Below are 7,500 nucleotides of genomic sequence, written 5' to 3' on the forward strand. Positions count from 1 at the left end.
ATGACGAGGACGAAGACGAAGATGGGAAGGGGAAGACGAGAAGGGGTGTGGTAGCATCGACCTTTCCGCGTGTCTTGTTCTCCGCTCTTCCGTCTCGAGTTCCGTTCGTCCGAATCCTCGGGCCTGAGACGTGCCTGGAGTACATAGGCCTATCCTGCGCAATAAATAGTTGAGGATTCGGCGCCGAGATTGCCAGTGAGGCGTCGAACGAGTCGACAGAGGACGGACGTTGCAGTCGAAGGCCCGGCCGCGGGTGGCGAGTGCGGTCGTAGGCCGGCTCGCCAGCGCGGAAATGATGGGAATTTGGCGTAATCTTCCCCGGACCTTCAATTATCCCGAGAACAGGTTTCGCCGGCGGGCTGCGGGTCGAACACGATTGATGTTTGTGGGTTGGAAGCGCCGCTCTTGGCGTCTTGCGTGCGTGCGTGCGTGACTTCCCTACTGGCGTGGTGGGGTTGGAATGGCATTTTCAGAGAGGAATCTTACACACACGCAAGTTCACACGCAGACGCAGACACACGCACACGCACACTCTGGCGGACTTTGGTATTAGTTCGACTTGGGTCATTAACATTTGGCACAGGAGCGCGCGACCGGTTCTCCGTCGGCTGTAAGGCGAGAGAGTCGGGCGGTCTGGATCGGATCATCATTCCGATTCAGAGTGTTCGTGGCACTGTGAATTGCCGAGTTGTAATATTAGGGAAGGAAGGAAGGAAGGAAGGAAGGAAGGGCGAGGCAGGTTCTCCACGCACGCGGTCCTGGAGGAGAGGGGGAGAGGAGAGGAGGGAGGTGGGGGAGTGGTGGGGGAGGCTCGCGGTTGTTTCGGCACAGTTTGGTCATTCATGTCGCTTTTTTTTATCCGACGCTGCCCCTCCCTCTCCTCCTCCTCCTCCTATTTCTCCCTGTCCGTCCTCCATTTCTTCTCCCTTCCCCTCCCCCTTCTCCTCTTTCTCCCTGCCCGTCCCTTCCCCTCTCCTTCCCTTTTCTCCGTCCTATTCCCTTACATTCCCCATCCTCTTTCCCTTCCCTCCTTCGCATTTCCCCTCACTCTCTCTCTCTCGCTCTTCCCCGCTCCTTCTCCCTTTCCCTTATCTTCCCCTCCCCCACGCCCACCCCCGCGCCCATTAAAGCCTGCCGCCTCGTGCATTTCGGGCCCTGTTGCCACAGCTGGGCGGGGCACGTCTGTACTTGGGCCTAGGCAGCTGCACAAAGACCCCGCTCTCACCCCTCACCCCCCACCCCCAGCGCCCATCGTGGCCTTGTATTTCACTGTGACGAACCTCTCTCTCTGTCTGTCTGTCTGTCGTGCTTGCCTGCTGCCTCCTCCCCCTGTCCTCGCAAGCAGCGGCGTGGATCGGGTCCGGGGATCAATTTCCACTTCGATGTCAGCGCAGGGGGTTTCCCCGTGATTATTCGGCTCTGGCTGGTCTGCGGGAGGAGGAGGAGGAGGAGGAGGAGGAGAAGAAGAAGAAGAAGAAGAAGAAGAAGAAGAAGAAGAAGAAGAAGAAGAAGAAGAAGAAGAAGAAGAAGAAGAAGAAGAAGAAGAAGAAGAAGAAGAAGAAGAAGAAGAAGGAGGAGGAGGAGGAGGAGGAGGAGGAGGAGGGTCTCTCGCGGTTCCCTGGGGCGTCTCCCTCTTCGCCCGGGGGAAGGGATAGAAGATAGGAATGCGGGTTCGAGGCGAAGGCCAAGAAAGCTCGAGTCTGTCGAGGAGGGAAAGAACTTTTACAAGGAACGTTATGAATAACTCTCCCAGACGCCCTTTTTTGTTGGGTTCGCTCCGCTGATGTTGTTGCGTTTGATTTACGTGCATGGCGTCCGGACTCGGCCTGTGGGTGCTGAGAGTATCTTGCGGGCAGTTCCGTGCATGAAAAAAAAAAATCGAAAATTGAAAAGAAAAGTTCCCCCTGTCTCTGGCCCCGCCCTCTGCGCCTCGGCATGGGAAAGTTTTCGTGTGGGCTTCCTGTCGCCACGGGCAGGGTATCATTTATTCAAGGCTGACATTTTGATACCGACACAGAAATAAGTTCCTCAATGATTAAAAGGCTCTTTGTGGCATTATGAGGCAGATTGCAGTCGAGGGGAATGCTTTTTCGCGGGGTGGAGAGGACAGCCGGGGGACGGTGTAGTGTCGAGCGCGGGTGTAGTTACACAAGAGACACGGCGAGGCAGGCTGGCGGCAGACGAATACAGGTGTCCAGGCGGTGGCGAGACGGGACCTGCCCACCGCATTGCAGACAGGGGCCGTCCGCCTGTCATCTCTTGTTTCGCTCGCAGCGGGGGAGGAATCGCCACTTCCGGCCGCTGATGCTGCGCTCGCCTCACGCAGCCAGTTTTTACGTGCGCGGTTTGTCTAACCACGGCCGTGCGCCTGACCTTTGCAGCGGGGTGACCTTTCTGCGGCCGTTATTATTGTCCTTGGTGCAGCCTTTCGGGGTTCTCTTCGCCAGAGGGACCTGTCGGGGTGGCGATGCTGCGGAGGGCGGTTACATAGGCCTATGGCGATGGCGGGAGGGCACCGGAATTTAAAAGGCAAGAGGGCGAGGGATAACGCTAGATAGGGAAGCCTTATCTTTATTAATAGGCGTGTGGATTTAATTGGGGCAAAGGGTGTGTGGATGAGGGGAAGGACCATGTTCCACAGGGAGGGATAGCGGCTTACACTACCCATGTCTGTCAAGTATATGTATATATGTGGGTGTCTGTGTCTGTTTGTCTTTGAACTGAAATGATGCTAATGGCATAGACTCGCTAATGTGAAAAAAATGCTTAATGCTGCATTACTAAAGGAGGAGTTTGCGTTATTCATGCGGCTGCATAGTTAATGGCGTGCCGAGTGCCGCCGGGATGAGTCTCTCGATTTGGTGGAGATTGGGCGCGAGTGCAGCCGTCTTATCGCCCCTTGCAATCAGTCAAGGGTGCCGATCGCGACCCGCCACTCCAGGTGATTACAAGCTGCGGCGTCATTCCCTTCTCGGGTCTTGAATGAACTTGCTTGTGTGTGAGTGGAGTTTCTTTAGCCTTGACGTGTAGGGGCAGGCGGTCGTGGCTATAACTCGTGTAGTTTTCCTCCAGCCACAAATTCATCGCAGTCGGTGCCGATATTGTTAGAACTTCATTGTCCTTTTAACTGCAACTGGAGTGCCCCTTTATAGCAATCCCTTGGCTACAGCGCCCTCGTCTGTTCTCCGTTGACGAACCCTTTCTCTCCCTCTTTGTATCCATGTTCTACTCTTCAGTGAAACACCTCGTGTGAACAAAGATAAGACGTCCTCTCTGTCTCTCTCTCTCTCTCTCTCTCTCTCTCTCTCTCTCTCTCTCTCTCTCTCTCTCTCTCTCTCTCTCTCTCTCTCTCTCTCTCTCTCTCTCTTTCTCTTTCTCTCTCTTCTTTTAGGAATCTTCATTACCAAGTTAAAGCGTGAGATTTCAAAGTCGGGATATGCATGAAAAGACCATTTTGCGATTCACAGAACACGTCAGGATTTCAGCGTGCGATGCGCCGCGGAATGATCCGTTCGAGACGCAAAGCCAAGCGGCGCATCGCCCACCGGCCCGTCGGAGGGAGGGACGGAGGGAGGGGGGGAGGGAGGGAGGGCGGCGGTGTTCACGATTTTGAGCCGAGAGAAAAAATGTAAACGCTTGGCCGCTGGAATGGAAGGAGGAGGGAATGGGGGAAGAAGCAGCGCCGAGGGTCTGGCGCCGGAAGAAGAGGGGGTCTCGGTGGAGGCCGGAATGAGGCGAGGGGGGGGGGGTGATCTGCCGAGAGAGAGAGAGAGAGAGAGAGAGAGAGGGAGAGAGAGAGAGAGAGGGAGAGGGAGAGGGAGAGGGAGAGGGAGAGGGAGGGAGAGGGAGAGGGAGAGGGAGGGAGAGAGGGAGGGAGAGGGAGAGGGAGAGGGGGGAGAGGTGTGAAAAACAGATTATCTACTTTTTTCATATTCTGTTTACAGTTCCTTGAACCTTTGAAGAATTTAGGTGAAACTACAAACTGCCTTTTTAATGTAGTGCGTGCAATCTGCATTGCCACACGGAATGAGAATGCCTGAATAAACGTTATAATGAGTGGATGTCTAAAATAAGGAAAACTTTTTTTTTTCAAATTGGAGTTGAACTTTAGGGGAAGTAAATGAATATTTGATAATTCCTGGATTTGTGGTAAAGTGTAGAGACTAAAAACCCGTCGCTCAGATTGCGTTTCGGATTCGCTAAGGCCATCGGATGCGGGAGTGACTCGGATCGCCTCCCCTTGATGTGATCCGAATCCCCAGAAGGTATTCCCAGCGCCGCCGGGCCAGCTGTTCCTCGGGGCACGCGTCGTTAAACAGGGTCGCTCTTAATGAAACCTTTGTACCTCGCATAATTATGTTTCCCCAACTTCTGGCATCTACTTTGCTGGGTAAGTAGTGTTAACTTTGCTTGCAAGTCTGCTTCTGGGCGTGTAGAATTTCCAGCACGGGCTTCATTTGCCCTTCCCCGACGGCCTCGCCAAACAACTTGACCCGCTGAAATTAATTTTATGTAAAGTAGAGAGCCGCGTCTGAAGCAACCTTCTTTCTAAACAGCTTGCATTAGCCCTTTCTTCCCTAGCAGTGGAGCAATCCCCTCGACTCCACTTTTACTGCGCTGCAATGGTGTGCCACTCGCCGCCTCCAACACTCTGATTGCTTATGGCCCCGGGCGACTTTCTCCATTCTGTGGCGTCCGCAAGCAGCGCCCCCGTGTACTCTCCGTGTGTACCCAGCGACTTGACATGCGGTTGCGGAGGTCGACTTGAGGGCCTCTTAAGGGGGAGATCGACTGAGCGCTTATAAGGGGCAATGGATGTCCCGTCACACCTTCTATAACGGCGTGATTGATACCCCATCGGGCTTGGGTCTTACATCCCGCTCGCTTCATTCACTCAGCGGCTGTACTCGCAGTCGGTAACGGTCCTGCATTGTGTGTTAATTACTGGGTGTTGTCCCTACAGAGGCCGAGAAGCACGTGTTCTATGCCACTCTGGTCTTTGGAACTATAGAATGCAGCTAGACCATGAAAATATTTTGATGTTGAACGGATGTTGAAAGCAGCGCGGGGCAAAGTTGATGAATGGGCTCGATACTTGGACAAATGGGATCGGCGGATGCGAACGGGGCGAGGCCGGGCGAATGGAAACCCAGAGTGTAAGTGCATCGCTGTGACATTAGCATTCATTTGCGGTTTGACGACGTACTGCTTTGTGAGGGTCTTTGATATTTCCTCGAGCTGCTCCACGCCCAGCCGGACCCTGATGTCAAGCAGCTCGCCCTTATGGCTCTTCGCAGCTACGAATCCGAAGTCGGGGGGCGTTGGGAACGAACGATGAACACCAAATGGAAGTAATTCGGTGCGGAAAAGCGAGGCCGGGAGTCGGGGCGGACGCGCCGTCAAGTCAATACCGACGGCCTTCATCCTGCCCCAGTTCTGTCTCCCTTCGTGAGGGCTCAGCCTCGTTAGCTTGCAGTTCCATTTTCCCCTTTTTCCCTTTAGTTTCTTCTCTCTTTCTTCCTGCTTCTTGTTTTCCTTCTCCGGGTACGTCTTCGTCGTTTTCTTCTTCGTCCTTGTCTGATTTACTTCTTTTTCATCTTCGTCGTCTTTTTCTTCTTCTCTTTCTTCGTCTTCGTCGTCTTTTTCTTCTTCTCTTTCTTCGTCTTCGTCGTCTTTTTCTTCTTCTCTTTCTTCGTCTTCGTCTTCTTTCTTCGATAGTGGTCTTTGCGTTGTCGGTGTCGGACTACTTTTTCTGCTCGAGGGTGTAGTGCGAGGGTCTTCATCAATTTCGGCTGCACTCCTTTGAGCTGTGTTGCTGCGGTTGTATGTCGACACTGTAGGGTTTCACTGTAGCTTATCGTGATCTGAATAGTATTGTGTGCAGTAATAAGGGTGAAATTTGATTGTAAGCCCCATGAAGTATGATTTTTTTTTATATCGTTATCATCCTTTAGTTAAATCTGTGTTTGAACAACAATGTTGGCTTTTTTTCAGAACTTGTTTCGTAATATTTCGTGATATTGTTTCGTTAGGTTATCAACATGTTATTATGGGTTGGTATAATTGTTACAAATGTTTGATTACAGTTGGTTGCAGTGAATGGTTCTGGAAATGCGCTTGAATTTCAGCCCATTCCATTTAGATAATAATTTTAGGTCTGGAAGTTTGTCAGTGAAATAGAATCAGACAACGAACTTGGGTTGATTTGCTGTTTTTAACCGTGGGCACAAATTACCATGTAAAAGTTGGCTGTTCCTAGAATTTTCTTGCTTATGCTGAATACTCATGACGTTGGGATGACGAGAGCACAGTTCCTCATTGATGCGGGGAATAAAAAGTAGCAGGGTAAAGCCAACGGTTTTGGGGGGAAAAAGCTGTGTCTGTTTCTGTTAAAAGGCTTATTATCCACTGTTATGCTTTCGTAATATCGTCTATGAAGACATCAGACGTGTTGTTGCATTTTCTGGTCTTTTATTGGCATTTAATTTATTGTCATCATTTGTATTTGTCTTGTTTTTATATTAATCTTTTTCGATTGCCATATTATGGTGTTAATATTTTTCTGTTTAATGGTGGTAGTATTCTTTTTTTTTTTTTTTTACTATGCCTCTTCCTCATCATTGTAACATCTTCAAACTGTGTATTAGTGTATTTGCCCTCAGTTGGTTATCTTTGTTTGCAGTTTAGGTTTTCAACTTGATTGTACTTTTCGAAAAGTTGCTCTCGGGTCGTGAAGAAAATCTTGGGTTGGGTTGGCTGTGATCCAGTGGGGGGGGGAGGCGGGGTCAGCCTCTGTATTTCGGATCCGATGAAAGGAATTCTGACCAGTGCGAGCCGTGATGATGGGAAATGCGTCTGCGAGAGAGCTAATCGAATGTCTTGTGTTCGCTTTTTGGAACTTATTTTGAGCGAAGGGGGATGCCTGGCCTCCTCGTTACCTTTTTAGTATTATTATTCACAAAATAAGCAACCATATCGTATTTTTTTTACTATTAGTTCTGCCTTATGATCGTTGTCATTATAATTTGGTACAACGATTAGACTTTGATTATAAATATTATGTGTCCAATTATGTACCAATAAGATTGTAGCGTGAATGAATGTATTAAACTTATTTTTCAAATGATATGTTCTATTGATATTGGCGGGGCATAAACGCCCTTGTTACTAATGAATTGGTATGCATGCAATCATGGCTCTTACTATTGCTCTCGTGTGTGGGATTGTTGTATTCATTTCCATATTAATTCTGACTTCATCGTTATTATCGTTACTATTGTCATTGCCTCATTATTATCACATTGTTTTGTTTGTCAATTAGAAGAGAAAACTAAACATTAATCATATTAAAGAAGGGTTAGGTTTATGTACACTCATATCAGTGCGATTGGGTTGGTTTGTTTATGCAAGCCTTAGTGATTTGTTTTCATTTATTCCTAAGGGGCTTTGAGAATAAACCTTACTTTCATCGCAGGAAAAGGAGATGTTGGCTGTGGTTGC

General features: G+C 49.8%; 1 protein-coding gene across 2 annotated transcripts in view; it reads left to right on the forward strand.

The window, feature by feature from the left end:
* nsl1 (non-specific lethal 1) overlaps nucleotides 1-7,500 on the forward strand; it is a 108,764-nt gene that overhangs the window by 90,905 nt on the left and 10,359 nt on the right. The window lies entirely within an intron of this gene.

The sequence above is a fragment of the Penaeus vannamei genome, chromosome 32 (assembly GCF_042767895.1).
Source record: "Penaeus vannamei isolate JL-2024 chromosome 32, ASM4276789v1, whole genome shotgun sequence".
Classification (NCBI taxonomy): Eukaryota; Metazoa; Arthropoda; class Malacostraca; order Decapoda; family Penaeidae; genus Penaeus; species Penaeus vannamei.